At 37.7% G+C, this 16,061-nt stretch overlaps 1 protein-coding gene across 2 annotated transcripts in view; it reads left to right on the top strand.

The window, feature by feature from the left end:
• The window catches only part of LOC131690904 (G-protein coupled receptor dmsr-1), a 623,822-nt gene that overhangs the window by 80,093 nt on the left and 527,668 nt on the right, over positions 1-16,061 (top strand). The gene's annotated exons all lie outside the window — the stretch shown is intronic.

The following is a 16,061-nucleotide window of genomic DNA, read 5'->3' as shown; positions in this document are numbered from 1 at the left end:
ACATGAGTAATGTTTTATATTGCTGCTGGAAGTGAGTTTGCAGTTCGTAGCTCCTATCGACGATTGGGTAACAAATAAGGAAATGCTGAAAAATCGGCTGACGATATGTTTTGACACGGAGCATTGTCACCCCGTGCCACAAGCTCTAGAAATACTTCGTATTATCATTCAAAGCTAATCATCGGCAAGAGAATGATATGTGGGCTAATATGTATAGTCAAGAATAAGAGGAAGAGCTCTTTTGCAAAATCCATATTCTTTTCAGAACATATAATTATTTTCGAATTAATGAATGAACATAATTACGATAAAGTCGAATCGAACACGCGTATTTGATTTTTTTTATTTTCCATATACACGGGGATCTTGGTTCTGATGCTATTATTACATTATATTTCTTAAAGTCGATCGAAATTGTGTTATCCTGCTCACTTTTGATTCCTTTGGCTGAATTATATCACTGCGCAACCAGGGACAATGATACGGTACTGTTTGTGCACTGGATACGGAACAAATCTATTGCTTAGCGCTAAGACGTAGCGATTTTTGTTCTTCTACTTTGTGCGAGTTCGGAAAACTGACTGACACATACTGGATTGAAATTTATTGTATTTTTTCATTATGTTGTAGAAAGAAAATTGAACATTGTAGAGCTTTTTGAGCTTAGCGAATTTTTGCAATATATTCAAATTCAAGATTTGAAGAAATTATCTCTTCTTACAGGATTGCAGTTTATATGCATATATGATGATTCGATGCTACGCGATGACATAGTATTTTTTTCGAAAATAAAAGATTTTCGCCTCAATATAACTATAATTAGAATCATTAGGATATCTGTTCGCTATGTATAACGAGTGCAATTTACAAGAATAATATTTCACTATAAACGACGTCGTGTTTTATTGTTCCTACTCATGGGGTGCTCTGGTAAATTTTAGCACCGACTGTTTATTATCAAAAAAAAAAATGTTTCCTTTTAATTTAACAGTTAAAAAAATACATGCATTAGTTATTGGAACTATGTATGACCTTCGACTACACAAGTAACATGTATTCTCATCAAATATAAATAGTGAAAAATGTGTTTCACTGTAATCTCCTCTCCCCTACTTTTTGATTTTCGAGTCATCTATTCAATGGATGTTTCTACATCTTTGATTTTCATTTTTCCCGTAACGCCACCAAGCGATTGTTTGTTAATTCTTTGTCAAGTTAGTGTTTGTACTTATGTTAGTTGTACGGTAGCAAAATTATAGTATAAGTGTTACTTATAGAAATAAATTATGTGATCTATTATTTGGATGTTTGTAATCTGCTGGATTTGAATGAAATGTAGCTCCAGAGTGCTTTTCCCTGCTAAAAACGATAAAACCAATGATACAATGAAACGGACACCGATTGTGAAATCAGTTCGTCAGATATATGATTATAATTTTTGTTAATATCAAAATTATTTAATGCAAGAGATCGTTCTATAGGAAAAATGGTTGTTTATTTGATTCATATTTTGTGAAGCTATGTAGATATGAAATAAATTATATTAAACTTTTATATAATATCACACATTATCTTTTCGGGCAAATAAACGTTCCTACTCATACTTAGCGAAACGTTAGAGTAAATACGAAAATTAATATTGTTAGTTTTATGGTGGAATTGTCCTATCTATACATATACAAGTCAATGTTTGTATGTATGTGATTTATGGACTCGCAAACGGCTTGACAGATTGCCATAAAAATGTATACATAGTAGGCATTTGTTATGGAGCGTGATTGTGTGCTATTGGTTGGGAATCATCTTCCCTTTATTTTTCATAACAGTTGATTTGACCCACCGAATCGTGTATCGGGACATTTTTTAGTAAATTTGTTGTTCTGGTTAAAGGATTTCGGGAATCCAGTCGTTTATACCATTTCAAAGGACATGTAGTGCATCCATTGTTACGACCATTTTTTTTAGCTTTGAAAATGCTTTACTCCTCTATATGGGGCTGGAACTACGTGTAAAACTAAAATCTAAAATTCGATCCGCGTCACGAAAATGTGGCATAATTTCAAACGACTGTAGCGCTGTTAATTGTTGATGGATTTGCGTCGTTTATATACCAATCGATTCAGAGAAGTCCAAAAATTGATTGCAACTTTTAATTTGTATTTCAACTGCACACTGTTGAGAAATCCGTATTATTGTAAATCCATTGAGAAAATGTAAGGAAACAGACAAAGTTTTCACTTACGTTTTGTTAATTGTTGATGTATTTTCATGATTCTAACACCAATCGATTCAGAAAATTGCCAGTAAAAATTGTTATCAAATTTATCTGTCTATTTTATTAGCACACTATTGAAAAATCTGTAAATCCACAAATTATAGGGAAAACTTATGAAATTTTCACAATTTCGCTAACACAGGCCTCATCTCGACACTTATAAACATCTCACACATTTCATCTCTTGCGTAACGAATGATTTTTTTTAGTCACGTAAATAAAAATTAAGAAAAAAATTATCGCTTGATATAAAAGGAAAGTTTCTGGCCGAATTCTTTCATTGCCATACCTACTCTGCTGACAGAACAAGGTAGGTTATCGCTACTGCTGGAAGTATATCTGTTATATCTTTCATTTGATAGGAGCCACGGAAGAGGAGTGTTTGTGTGCACTGGAAGGATTTTGCTCGCAGTTCCAAGCGACGATGGCGGAACAAAAGCGAGATGGTGAATTGCTGGTTTACGCAGTGCGTTTAGTCGTGCAGGAAAGGCTCAAATCGTTTCATAGGATTCTCGTCCTGTATCACAAGCTAGTTATTAGCATTAGTATGGTACAAGCGAAAGAGGGCACTTCTGAGAATGATAAGAAAAATAAAAGGGGCAGTTAAATTTGTATACTGATGGTTTTTAGGAAGGCGTATACGAGGGACATATAGAGGAGATCGCGGATTGCCAGTTAATTTCGAACTGGGACGTTGGTTTGTCTTCCTCGGGCCCGCAGGGTATCCATTACTCGAGAACTAGCAGAACTGTACTCGGTGCACGTCCAAATAATGTGCTCGATGTCGTGATAGCCGATACCACTATCTAATGAAAATATTTTTATTTGTCGTACAAAAGGATGGTCTTCCATCTGCACCAAAAAGTTGATAAAAAAGATCACCTTGTTTTAAAAAGTGCTTATTTGACATGAGCTGCGAAAGGGGAATGTTCGTGTGTGTACGCAGCAGAAGCGAATCGCCGGCAAGGTTCGAATCGTTTCAAAGGATTCTCGTCCCGTATCACCAAACATAGCAAACTGTCTTTATTAGAACAAATACATTATGGAAAAAGAAATCAATTAGAAAATTCCTTTTCTGAATTTGTATTAAATTTGCGTTTGTTAATTGTGTACTTTTACCAGTAAATCATAACATAAATAAACATTCACACATGATGCAAAAAACCCTTTTATTAGCTGGTCTTAAATTTGTGCTTGTTAATAATCAATACTGTATCTTTACCAGTGAACAATAACATTAAAAGTAACAACATAATGTCGCATTTTCAATGTCGGTGGTCGTGTCTTGTACACAACCTTCTAATTTTTGGTGTTTTCCAAACGAATCTAGATCCATCAGGTCGCTTCGGAACAAATTGTCTTTTCCTCCTATTTCGTTGAAAGTCGCAGAAACGCGCGATGGGTATTAGCTAGTATTCTATGAAATTAGATCGATAGGATCTAGATTCGTTTGGAAAACACCAAAAAATGGTCGTAACAATGGATGCACTACATGTCCTTTGAAATGCTATAAACGACTGGATTCCCGAAATCCTTTAACCAGAACAACACATTTACTAATAAATGTCCCGATACACGATTCGGTGGGTCAAATCAACTGTTATGAACAATAACTGGTATACTGGTATATGTTTCGTACTAAAACGAAATTTCACATAGTGTAAATTCGGAATTCCATGAACATTTTTAGTATTTGCCACATTAAAATCGATCTTCATGCCCAAAACATTATTTGAAATAAAGCACTACGTTGAAACACAAGCTAAGTTTAGGCAAGGATATAGTACATACCCAAAATATCGACAGGAAACATGTGGAATAGTTGCATCGTACACCTACTATTACCGCCAGTGCTCGTGACGAAGCTTGAGTATGAAGCTTAGTTATGCAGGTGCTTTTCCCGGTATTTTCAATAGCTTTCCATATTTGCGGGAACAGGTGGGAGCCATACAAAAACACTTTTCAATTTGCACGTACACGCATGTAAGGCACGTCAACTAGGCTAATATTATTCAAATTATGTAGGTGCACTTTGTCCACATTATTCATTCCAAAGAGTGCAATCGATAATCTGTCAATCCACAGCATGATGTAGGGTCCAAGGTATCCCTCTATTTTTCATGTTGACATGTCTTAAACAGGTGGATTCACTTAGCCGAATTGTACACGCCACACATATGCGCAAGCTTTCTCGACTTCAAAGAGCTATCGAATGAGGGGTCTACTCCTAAAGTTAATGCAACATGACCAACGTACGCCGTTGGTTCAATTGAAATTCGAAACATCACCCTGATAGAATGATGTGAAACTATAAGGTGATTTTTTATTCAGTTTGTTAATTTTACAAGACAATAGTTCAATCTGCTTTTCGTATTTATGAACACTAGGATTCCAGGGTTTGTCATCCCGCATAGTTAAAAACCATTTGTCGCATAGTCCGAACAATAATCCTATGTTATGGGATATAGTAACCATTAGAGTTGATACTTTTGTATTGTTCCTACAATTCCTACAAACTTTTATTTTATTTAATGAATATAACCATAGTTCTACAATATCCCCAATAGTAACAACGAATTAAATGGTTAATTTATGGAAGAACAATATCTAGTACTGTAACCGTATGTGATATTGTGCATGTTGCTGGTAATGTTAATAGTTCGAATGTTAAACAAACAATATCTGAGATGGCTTCGCTTATTAACAAAACAGTAAATAGACCTTATGTGAAATTGTTGCAATATATTGTAATGTGTTGGGATCCCTTCTCTTGTAAATACAGTGAAGACCAGTTTTTCTCAGACCCTTGGTGAATTTTAGGCTCATAAAACGTGGACATTGATAAAATCGGGACATATATTTTTCTTTCTTTTTGAGAAACCGAATCTCTTAAGATATTCTTCTTTAGTCCCTAGATATAGCCTCATAATTTTTCCTGATTATTTAGCTTAAATTTCCCTTAAGGGGGTATGACAGCTCAAAATTAAAAACAATTTTTTTGCATATTTCGAATCTCTAAGATAAGACACGGTGTATTTATTAGAAAAACTTTATGCAAAAAAATTCAGCATCTCTGAAACTTCGGAATATGAAAGAATGGACTTTCCCCTTTCATTTGAAACTAAGATCAAAATGATCCGTCTGGGGGTCCGAAGTAACTTTTTTTTAAGTTTTTTTCGTTTTACTACTCGAGCTAGTTCGTATTTCTGTCCCTAGATGGTGCTTTAGACATTCGAAAAACACTAAATGTTAGAATTTGATAGAAAATTTAATTGTCTACAAGTTTGTTGACAACTAAAAATTGATCTGAAATCACCCGGAAAAGTTGTTTAAGATTTTAACGAAGTTATATCTAAGATAGGCCTAGTGGTTTGGAAATATATTTTCTCGCACTTATTTCACTACCAAAAAAATAATTGGGTTTAGTGACATGAATATATTTGACGGGATTCATTACAACTTCTACGTTGACAATTCCAATTGACCTTCTGAAAATTAGGATGTTTGACAGAGAGAGAAAACTATTTGTGCTTTTTGTTCAAGTTTGTAATCTATCCCGATAAGTTCGAAGGAACTACCATTCATCGGAAGGTATTGCTTGGTTACAAGGGTTTGCTTACATTTATGTTTTAGAAAGGACCATACGTCGCATAATTTAGGTTATGATCTTTTAAGTCAGCTATTATAATTCTGTTCAAGACGAAATGTTGGGACACATAGTTTATAATTGAACGCAAACCACAAAAGTAACAGTCCAAATTAGTGGTTAGCGTGAAAAGATTTATTCAAATTTTTCCACAGAGTATATTGTGGCAGCTGGATTTTACGGCCATTTCCTATCAATTATGCGAGAAATCGTTAATAAATTGACCCTAGATTATGTGAAATGTATTACTTTTGAAAACAAAATATGATTTGAGTACAAGAAAAACCTTATATACATACAAATCCACGAATATATCCAAAAAAATATCTTGTTCCAAAAACTCAACGTTTTTTATTCACTGTTTGTCACATTGAGTTAATTTTGAAAAAGATAATCATCGTTTTTAAACAAGCATTGCAATAAAATTCGCGAAATATTGAAATGGTGTTAACAGTTTCATTGAGTTTGTTCAAATATAAAGGTTGAAGTTCAGGACAAGTGAATTTTATACGAAGATGTGAACAAAGTAGGAGTTTCATGTAAGAATAGTTATCAGCCATCCCAGAGAACAATCGAAAAAAAGAAAAAGAAGGCATATATCATGGAAAAAGCTGTTTCTGTGGGAGGAATCACTCACCATCTTGAAAAATAATATTAATGTCATACTAGTTTCATCAACACTTATCTAAGACTTTTCATCCCAAAAATATCAATGGTGCCCTATATCAGGTGGAATCTAGAACTTTAATTTTCAGATAAAAGATGAGACTTTCCAAGCTCTCAAATTCTGCTGAATGCACTGTTCAACTAAACACAAGTATTTGGCAAATGAAAAAAGTGCGTGTGAATTGACTTACAAATCACTAGGGTTTCTGTGAAACTAACTTAGACTTAGACTTCGTTAAAATATTAAGCAACCTTTCCGGATAATTTCAAATCGGTTTTTAGTTGTTAACAAAGTTGCAGACAATTAAAATATCTATCGGATTCTCACGTTTAGTGTTGTCCGAATGTCTAAAGCACCATCTAGTGACAGAAATATGAACTAGTTTCATTGCAAAATCTATGTTTTCACAAAAAACTTCAAAAAAAAAGTTGCTGTAGACCCCCCGACGGATTATTTTGATGTTGGTTTCAAATGAAAGGGGAAAGCCCATTCTTTCATGTCATGAAGTTTCAGAGATGCTGAATTTTTTTACATAAAGTTGTTAAAAAAAGACACCGTGAAGAAAAATATGCTCAAGAAAGGGTTTACTCGAATTCAACTTGGTTCGTCTGTTAGAGCCCATCAAACTATCAACTATCAATTTTCATATGAATCTGATAAAATCGGGTCAAAAACCTGATAAAATCGGGGGTAGATAAATCGAGTTCTGATGAAATCGGGTCTTCACTGTATTTAGAACATAATTTTATTATTTCTATTGTAACCATTTACATAAGTATTCTATATATTTACAATATCAGATAATAGTTCTATCCCAGGTAATAGTTAGTTCCTTCAATTTGCAAAAATATTTCGGTCAAACATATGTAAACGATAGCAATAGAAATAAAAAGCTTTATGTTCTAAATATTTACACGAGAGGGATATATTTGAACAGTCCCACATAATGTCTATTTACTGTTTTGTTCACTAGCGAAACCATATCAGATATTGTTTGTTTAACATTCGAACCATTAACATGGCCATCAACATGTACAATATCACATATGGTAATAGATAATGTTTTACTATAGTTTAACTATTCAATTCGTCGTTACCATTGGGGATATTGTAGAACTATTGTTATACTTAATGAATAAAATAAGTTCATATTGTAGGAACATTTCAAAAGCAACACCTCTAATTTTTTTTATTTCGATAATAGAGGATTTAACCTTAAGGTCATCCGCGTCTTCGGGTTAGAAAAATCTCTTATGAAAAATTTCCAACCCTATGTGCGGGGTCGGGAATCGAACCCAGGTGCGCTGCGTACAAGGCAATCGATTTACCAACTACGCTACGCCCATCCCACCTCTAATGGTTACTATACAAAACAACACAGGTTTATTGTTCGGACTACTTCAAATGGTTTTTAGCTATGCGGGGTTGCTAAAATAAATGTTCAGAATGTTAAGCACATAATTTACGTTATGGTACGAGCACAAAAAAATGAACAAATTAGGTAAATTAATGGTACAATCTAGGGTACTACTGTATTACCTGATGATTACATGTTTCTTTGGACATAAAATTAATAAGTTCACATCCTGTATGGCAGTTTCAAGCATATGCGATATATGTTTTTATTCTCCTATGATCATTATGCCACTAATAATTATCGGTGCTAGCTAATTCCGATTTGCCCAGCTCAAGATGGTGGAATGGGCTCACAATAATATGAAGCAAATTGTGTTCTTTGCTCGATGGAAATAACTCAATTGGATAAAGCGGCAGTACCACTGATGTCAACATACAACTCGACACTTTCCAGATGGCAGGTAATCAATTCCCAAATATTTAATATCGATGTAGCTGAAACCATACGCGAGCATTACAAATGTGATAAACTATGCGGAAAATACCAAAATTGTAAGGCCCTTTACTTTTGCCTATCCTTTTTACAGCGTCGATAAAGTAGTTTCTGCATGCTTCTACTAAATTGATCATTTCACATGTTGCATAAAAGGGTAGACTGTTGGCAACATCCATAAATTTTATCAAAATGTTTGTTTCATTGTCTTACCCCGGCCCCGGTCTATATGTGCACGCTAGAAAAATAAAACAATCAAATAAAGATTTAATTACTTCTGGGGTACTTGTGGAACGTACTGAAAACCTTTTTAACAAAACTGTATATTAACCGTCATTTATATTTCAGTTTCTACCCCGGCATTTTGACTTCGACGCGTACTCCATATTCAAAAGCAAATTTTCGAAATTCTTCAGGCGATTGGCCGAAGTAAATGTCCTCTGCATTTACGCGATACACAAGAAAATGATTTTCTTTCTTTGAAGGGAATTCCAGAAATAGAAATATATGATGGCAATTTTTGCACTGTAAGTAGTACTGACAACTTGCCCCGCGTGCATCACAGCCAACTTACCCCAACTGCATATTTCATAAAAATACATTTAAAAATAACTTTTGTTGATAGGTGCAATATCTATACGGATACTGAAAGCTCTTTTCGTGCACTATCGAAAAATATAAGCATTCGTGGAATAGATTAAAAATTACCTTAAATAACACAAAATAACTCAAAATTAAGAAAATTAACTTAGTATGCTCGAAAACATATTATCTCCCACGACTTCTACAAAACAAAACGTTTTGCAACAAAAACACATTGAATGATATCTGTCATTTTGCTTGAGGTGCATAACGAGAAGCAGCGCTATATATCTAATAGAAAGGGGAAAAAAGGGATTCCGCCAACTTACCCCAACCGCCAATTAGCCCCTGGCTCCCCTATAATAAAATAGAATAAATTGGAATGATTTAACGAAATTTACTTAGCTGGTCTGCAACAGATACACGCTTCAGGCACTAACGTTCAGCGACTTCTTCAGAGTATTCCGCATAGCTGGGTAAGCACGAAAATGAAAGATGTAGTTGACAAAAAGGACAGCGACATGGATCTGTATGACGAGTCTGACTGCAAATCAGTAGGATACTGATACCGTAGATTGAAGATAATGTTTCCACTACGCTGGCTATATTTTTTACGCTCGAACATTGCAACAGTACTTTACAGTCTACAAAATGCACGGTTCACTTCATCACGAGCAAAAAAGATAAAGATTGCAGCGCGAAGGATTGTTTTTTAGCGAAAAACGCGACATTTCTCCACCAGAGCAGAATAACAACCGACCATATTTTATATGGTTGAATATTCTCTCCGATCGTTATTAACTAGAGTAGCACAAATTGAGCTCTGGTATCTACCTCTGGTCTTAACGAATCTTCGTTTGTTTGAAAGCTACTGGTACGTATACTAGCCATCATAACGAGACCCTGGCGTATACTAGCTCTTCTTCCTAAAACATACTTGAGGAACGAGCTGATCCTGGTATAGCTAGAATGTGCTATCGATTCGAAAGTTTAGTTCAATGAATAATTAAATCGAAATAAGTATTTTCTTCCCTAGAGTTTTTAATTGCTTTGCATTCCCGCCTGAAGCAACATTGGATGTATTGTTCAATCTTATTTGTGTATACTCAATCTAGTGCCAGATATTGTAGTTTTTTGCTGAAAATGATTATTTTTATGGATGTATAAATATTCATCATTGAGGAACTTTGTCCTTCAATATGACCATTAATGATGCATATCCACACATATTGATGTAAAATTCATTTTATTATGCTAAATAATGGGTGTTATCATTTTAAATTTTGACATTGAAAATGTCTTACTGCACTATCTGTGATTCAGTGTCATTCTAAAATCTAAAATCAACTAATTTCACGTTTATGAGTAATTATTTTAAACACTAATATATCTGTTACTTGTTACTTGAATTTCCATCTTTTTGCTATCAAACAATTCATAATTAATTGAAAATTATGTTCTATTTCAATATAGTTTATGTATTTCAATAGTACCCTATTGAAAAACTCGTAAAAATGAGTATATATCGAAAAGCGTGACAACTCTTATGAATGAGTCACTCTATTCAGGGCAAAGCCGTCAAAAAGGAGACACAGCGTCTCAATCAAATACCACGAGATTATAACTAGAGGTGCCGCGTGTCTGTTTCAGTTAGTCGATGCTTGCATTCCAAACGAGCAACATCACGACCAGGCTTGTTATTTGCTCACACAATGTGCACAGAGAGCGAAATGCACAGATGAAATACACAGCCCCAAAACCCTGCGATATGCTGAATGACCGCACAAAGAGAAACTTGAAAACGAAAATGAGAAAGATCTGTGCACCAAGAGTTGCATAATTTCGTGCAAAGAGTCGCCTTGAAGAGCTACTTTTTTGTGCCTCCCCTCACTGGCAAGCAGGTAGGAAGGTGTATTTCTGCAATTCGCACACAGTTAAACCGTGTACAACTTGAACCCGTTTCCTTGCTGTGTGCAAAGTTTGTCGCACGCAACGCGACTTGAAACTTTGCATTCAAATGCGATAGGTTCAAGTCGTGTACACACAATGAGTAACAATGTGAGTGGGGAGGGAATGTTGGTAGGGTGGGTTTGGATTGAGTTCAACACTGTAGGATGATTGTGAGTTTGGGAATTGAGGTAAATTTATTTTGAAGCTTTTGTGTGCATTGGGTTGACGGTTTTGAACTGTGTTTTGAATACATAAAGAGTATGCAGCACATGCACTCAGGTTCGATAAATTGTGGAAAACTATTTCGAGTCAAGTAACGACATAATGACACGTTCTGAAGTGGTTCATTTTTAGAATAATAATTTTGACAACTCTGTACCAAACAATGGAAATTTTTAAAAGTGGAACTTACCTTTGCCCAACAACAGGATGTGCGACTTCAAGCCACCTCATGTCTTAAGCGTTTGCTGGACTCGAAATTAATTTTCTTCAGTTTATCCGGTCTTTGATATGTATAGTTGTAAACGGGTTTTAAATTAAGTAACAAATGGAACGGCGATGTAAACCAATTTAAATTTTGATACAAAATTGTCGAAATTATAAAATTTAACGCTATACTAGGAATGTAGTGGTTTTAGTTCTATTCCAGATTGAAATAGCTATATAAAATATAACCCTGCAGAACGTGCACTAACCTTGGTTTTAGTTTTAAATTAGATCAGGTTTAATTTTAAAATTGTCAAAATTTAACCTATTATTGCCCAACCTACTATATATAGTAGGTGCTAAGAATAACTCCTATTACTCAATTAATAACGCAGAACAGGCATTATCAACGAGTTAATATTGTTCATATACTCTTGCAGAATATGTTTAGAGAAGTTAGAGTTGTTTTGTTTATGTTTTGATTTTAATCAATTTTCCCTTAAGGGGTTACACATTTTTGTTAGGATGAAAAAAATCGAATTTTTGCAAATTAGATATTCTGAAACTACATACGCTGAGGAAATTTTTTCTCAAAGTTTCGTTAAGATCGGAATACTACAACTTGAGTTACAGCTATTCATAGACCGCTACCCATTGACCACTCGTAGGCGGTGCGTAGTGTTTGATACGCTCGACCGTTGACTCGCTGCACCGACAGTAAAACTCGATTATCTCGGAGTTGTATTTTGTTGAAAAGTTCACCCGCGGCGATCACGATATCTCAGGAACCGATTAACCGATCAATCTTAAATTTTCACTGGTTGTTCCTTATCATTTCAGCTGCTTTGAGTACAAAAATAATTTTACACAATTTGTGATGCGCGTGAAAAAATTGTGATGCGCGTGAAAAAAAGGTTGGGCAATAATGGGTTAAGATGTGCACGGTATTAACGCAATAATTTATTAAATAATGTTATTTGTTTATCCATCAATCAGTTAAGAAATAAAAAGATTGTTTACCTAAGATCATTAGTACATTATTGAAAATATAATTGGAATTTAAATCATATATTTTGTGGAAGAACTGAATATTTCCTTTGGTGAGCGTAGGCACAGTTCTCAATATGGGTTGCTAGATTGATCAGCTCAATAATGTCATTTTTTCAGTGGACCGATGAGTAGCAAATTGTCATTGTTGTCTTATGACAAGCGCCTTTTAGCACTTATCGAGAGAAACGATTTTTATAGATTGAGATTGAATATTTTGACATTTATATATGTTAGAAGCTTTTCGGAAAAGACAATCGATGCTCCTACGTTTTCTGTTATAATCTCACGATTGATGCGAAGATCGGTAGACTATATTGACAGTTTTTGATTAAAATTTAAACCAAAATCGTTCGCATACGTATCATAAGTGTGTATTGATGACAAAATATGTAGGGTATGTCGCAAATGTGCACAGAAAATTTCATATAAATAAATGATTCGTAAAATTATACGTTATAGATCACTATGCCCAATGTTATACTTTCACATGCGGTAGCAGCAATACCAGGCTATAAAATAAAGGTATTGGATCACCAAGATTCCACAATTTTACTCCTTTATTCGGGAAAAATAATAAATAAAAGTTGGTTTCATTAACACTTTAGAGACAATATATATCAAACAATATTATTATTCACAAGCTACTAGACAAAAAATATATTTTGGTATACTTTCCAAAAATAGTGCAAATCTTAAAAGGATTTTTTTTCAATAATATTGAAAACACATGCCAACAAAGCGCAAATAAAACTATGGTGGGAAAAGTTAGTCATGTTTTGCCTTTCTCCTATAGAAAGGTTATGTAATCACTTTGAACATCGGTAACTTAATCCCGGCCCGGAGGGCCGTCTGTTGTATACCATTCGACTCAGTTCGTCGAATTCGGCAAATGTCTGTGTGTGTGTGTTTTTTTCACAATGGAGAAGACCTTTACGTCCTAGCCCAGTACACGTGCTATTGGTAGGGTCCAATCTACCACACGGGGTGCACTGGGGGCGTGTCGGGCTCGAATGGTGACTAGCCATTAATACCGACTAAACTCCATTGGGCTCCGCCATCATTCCTCCCAGGAACTACCTCTCGGTATTACTTCTGGGGGGATGGCTGTACTAAATGTACTCATTCACTCTCACTCACGCGTTCATACATCCTGTATGAGGCTTACTTGGGTGCTCTCTCAATCGCACTTTGATTCACTCTCAAACACTCCCACATGAGGCTGACTTTTGTGCTCACCTTTTACGTTCCATGCGAGGCTGACTTGTGTGCTCACCTTACTCATTCCTTGCTAGGCTTACTTTTGTGCTCGCCCCACCCATACCATGTGAGGCTGACTTGGGTGCTCACCCTATCACCTGATTCACTCTCAATCGTGCCACTCTATTGTACCTTTGTCACTCCCTCTGGCATCCCATGTGGGACATTTTTCTTAGGCCCCACTTCTGACATACCATGCGAGGCTGACTTGTGTGCTCACCTTTTTCATTCCTTGCTAGGCTGACTTTTGTGCTAGCCTCTACCATACCTGTGAGGCTGACTTTTGTGCTCTCCCTTAACATGCCGTGTGAGACTGACTTGGATGCTCACCCTTTCATTCCTCTGCCACGCCATGAGGCATCGATAGCTAAGTTCCAACATACTACGCTACGACCCTCCCGTCTTGGCATGAGGCAGTCCACTTATACGCCTATACACTCACTCTTCTGTCTTGCTTCGGGGTGGCTGGGTTTACCCCTTACGCGGTTGCCATTCGCTGCGCCAAACCTGCCTCGGCATGAACAGACCATTCACTCCCTTTTTTGCGCTTGGCCTTTTTCGCTCCAGCTAACCAATCACTAGTTAGCCGTGCCCGTCGTCTGTTGCTCGGTTCGCCAGATTACCTGTAGCCTACTGGCAATCTGGATGGTAGCAGCCGAGACTGCGTTCCACTTCTCCACCGATTGACACATCCGCTGAATAAGGGTATCAGGGGTTGTGTCCCAGCCACAGACGTCAAGCATTGCTCTTCTTTCGACGACAAACCGATGACATACGAACAGTATGTGTTCGGCAGTTTCGTCTACACCTGGGCAGTCCGGGCAGACTGGGACCTCCGCGTGCCCGAACCTGTGGAGGTACTGTCGGAAACAGCCATGGCTTGACAGGAATTGTGTCAGGTGGAAGTGAACTTCCCTATGGGGTCTTCCCACCCAGCTCGATATGCTAGGTATCAGCCGGTGGGTCCACCTACCTTTCGAGGAGTTGTCCCACTCACGCTGTCATCTGGCGACCGAGGTCACCCTGGTGCGCTCGCGGGCTCCCCTATTTCCACGTAGCTCAAAGCACTCCTCATCTTCCCGAATGACCAGCCCGACTAGCATCATGCTCGCTATCACGCAGGATGCATCGTGTGATACCGTGCGGTAGGCAGATATCACTCTGAGGCACATCACGCGGTAGGTGCTCTCCAGTTTCTGTAGGTAACTGGTTACCCTCAGTGCTCTTGACCATGACGGGCCGCCGTACCTGAGGATAGATACGGCAACGCCTGCCAGTAACCTACGTCTACTGGCGCACACCTTTGAGCTGTTGGACATCATTCTCGATAGAGCCGCAACAGCAGTCGACGCTCTCTGGCATGTATAGTCGACATGGCTGCCGAAGGTCAGCTTGTCGTCTATAATGACTCCGAGAGACTTCAGACTTCGCTGTGAAGTGATTGCGACTTCTCCCACATGGATAACTGCATGTTGTGCCGACTTGCGGTTGTTGACGATAACTACCTCCGTCTTATGATGAGCGAGCTCCAGGCCCCTCGCGCTCACCCATTCCTCCACCGTGCTACTCGTGTGTTCTGCGGTTAGTTCTACCTCAGGAATTGACTCCCCGTAGACCTCCAAGGTTACGTAGTCAGCAAAGCCGACGATCTTGACTCCAGGAGGCAACTTCAGTCTCAGAACCCCGTCATACATGAGGTTCCATAGCACCGGGCCTAGGATCGAGCCCTGCGGGACTCCGGCGGTAATCGAAACCCTTTTCTGACTGGCGGTCTCGTATAGCAGTACGCGGTTCTGGAAGTAACTTTCCAAGATCCGGTACATACCCACCGGTAGGCTAAGCCGGTGTAACGAGAGCGCGATGGCATCCCAGCTTGCGCTGTTGAATGCGTTCTTCACGTCGAGTGTCACTAACGCACAGTATCGAATACCTCGCCTTTTTCGCTATCTCGGCAGTATTTATCACTGAGTTGAGAGCGTCCACTGTGGACTTACCCTTCCGAAAGCCAAACTGGTTGCTTGACAGACCGTTCGTACCTTCCGCGTACGGGGTGAGCCTGTTGAGGATGATCCTCTCAAGCAGTTTGCCAGTCGTGTCGATCAGACAGATTGGTCTGTACGCCGATGGGTCGCCTGGTGGCTTCCCGGGCTTCGGCAACAGCACCAATTTCTGCCTTTTCCATCTATCGGGGAAACGGCACTCGTCAAGGCATCTCTGCATAGCTAGCCTGAACATGTTCGGGTTCGCTATGATCGCTGCCTTGAGAGCGTTGTTTGGAACTCCATCCGGCCCTGGAGCTTTGTTCATTGCTAGGGATTTAGCCACTGCGAGTAGTTCTTCGTTCGTCACTGGAGCCACC

Source organism: Topomyia yanbarensis, chromosome 3, assembly GCF_030247195.1.
Source record: "Topomyia yanbarensis strain Yona2022 chromosome 3, ASM3024719v1, whole genome shotgun sequence".
NCBI lineage: Eukaryota > Metazoa > Arthropoda > Insecta > Diptera > Culicidae > Topomyia > Topomyia yanbarensis.
Note: the sequence above shows the minus strand (reverse complement) of the source record. Positions and strands in the feature narration are given on the sequence as shown.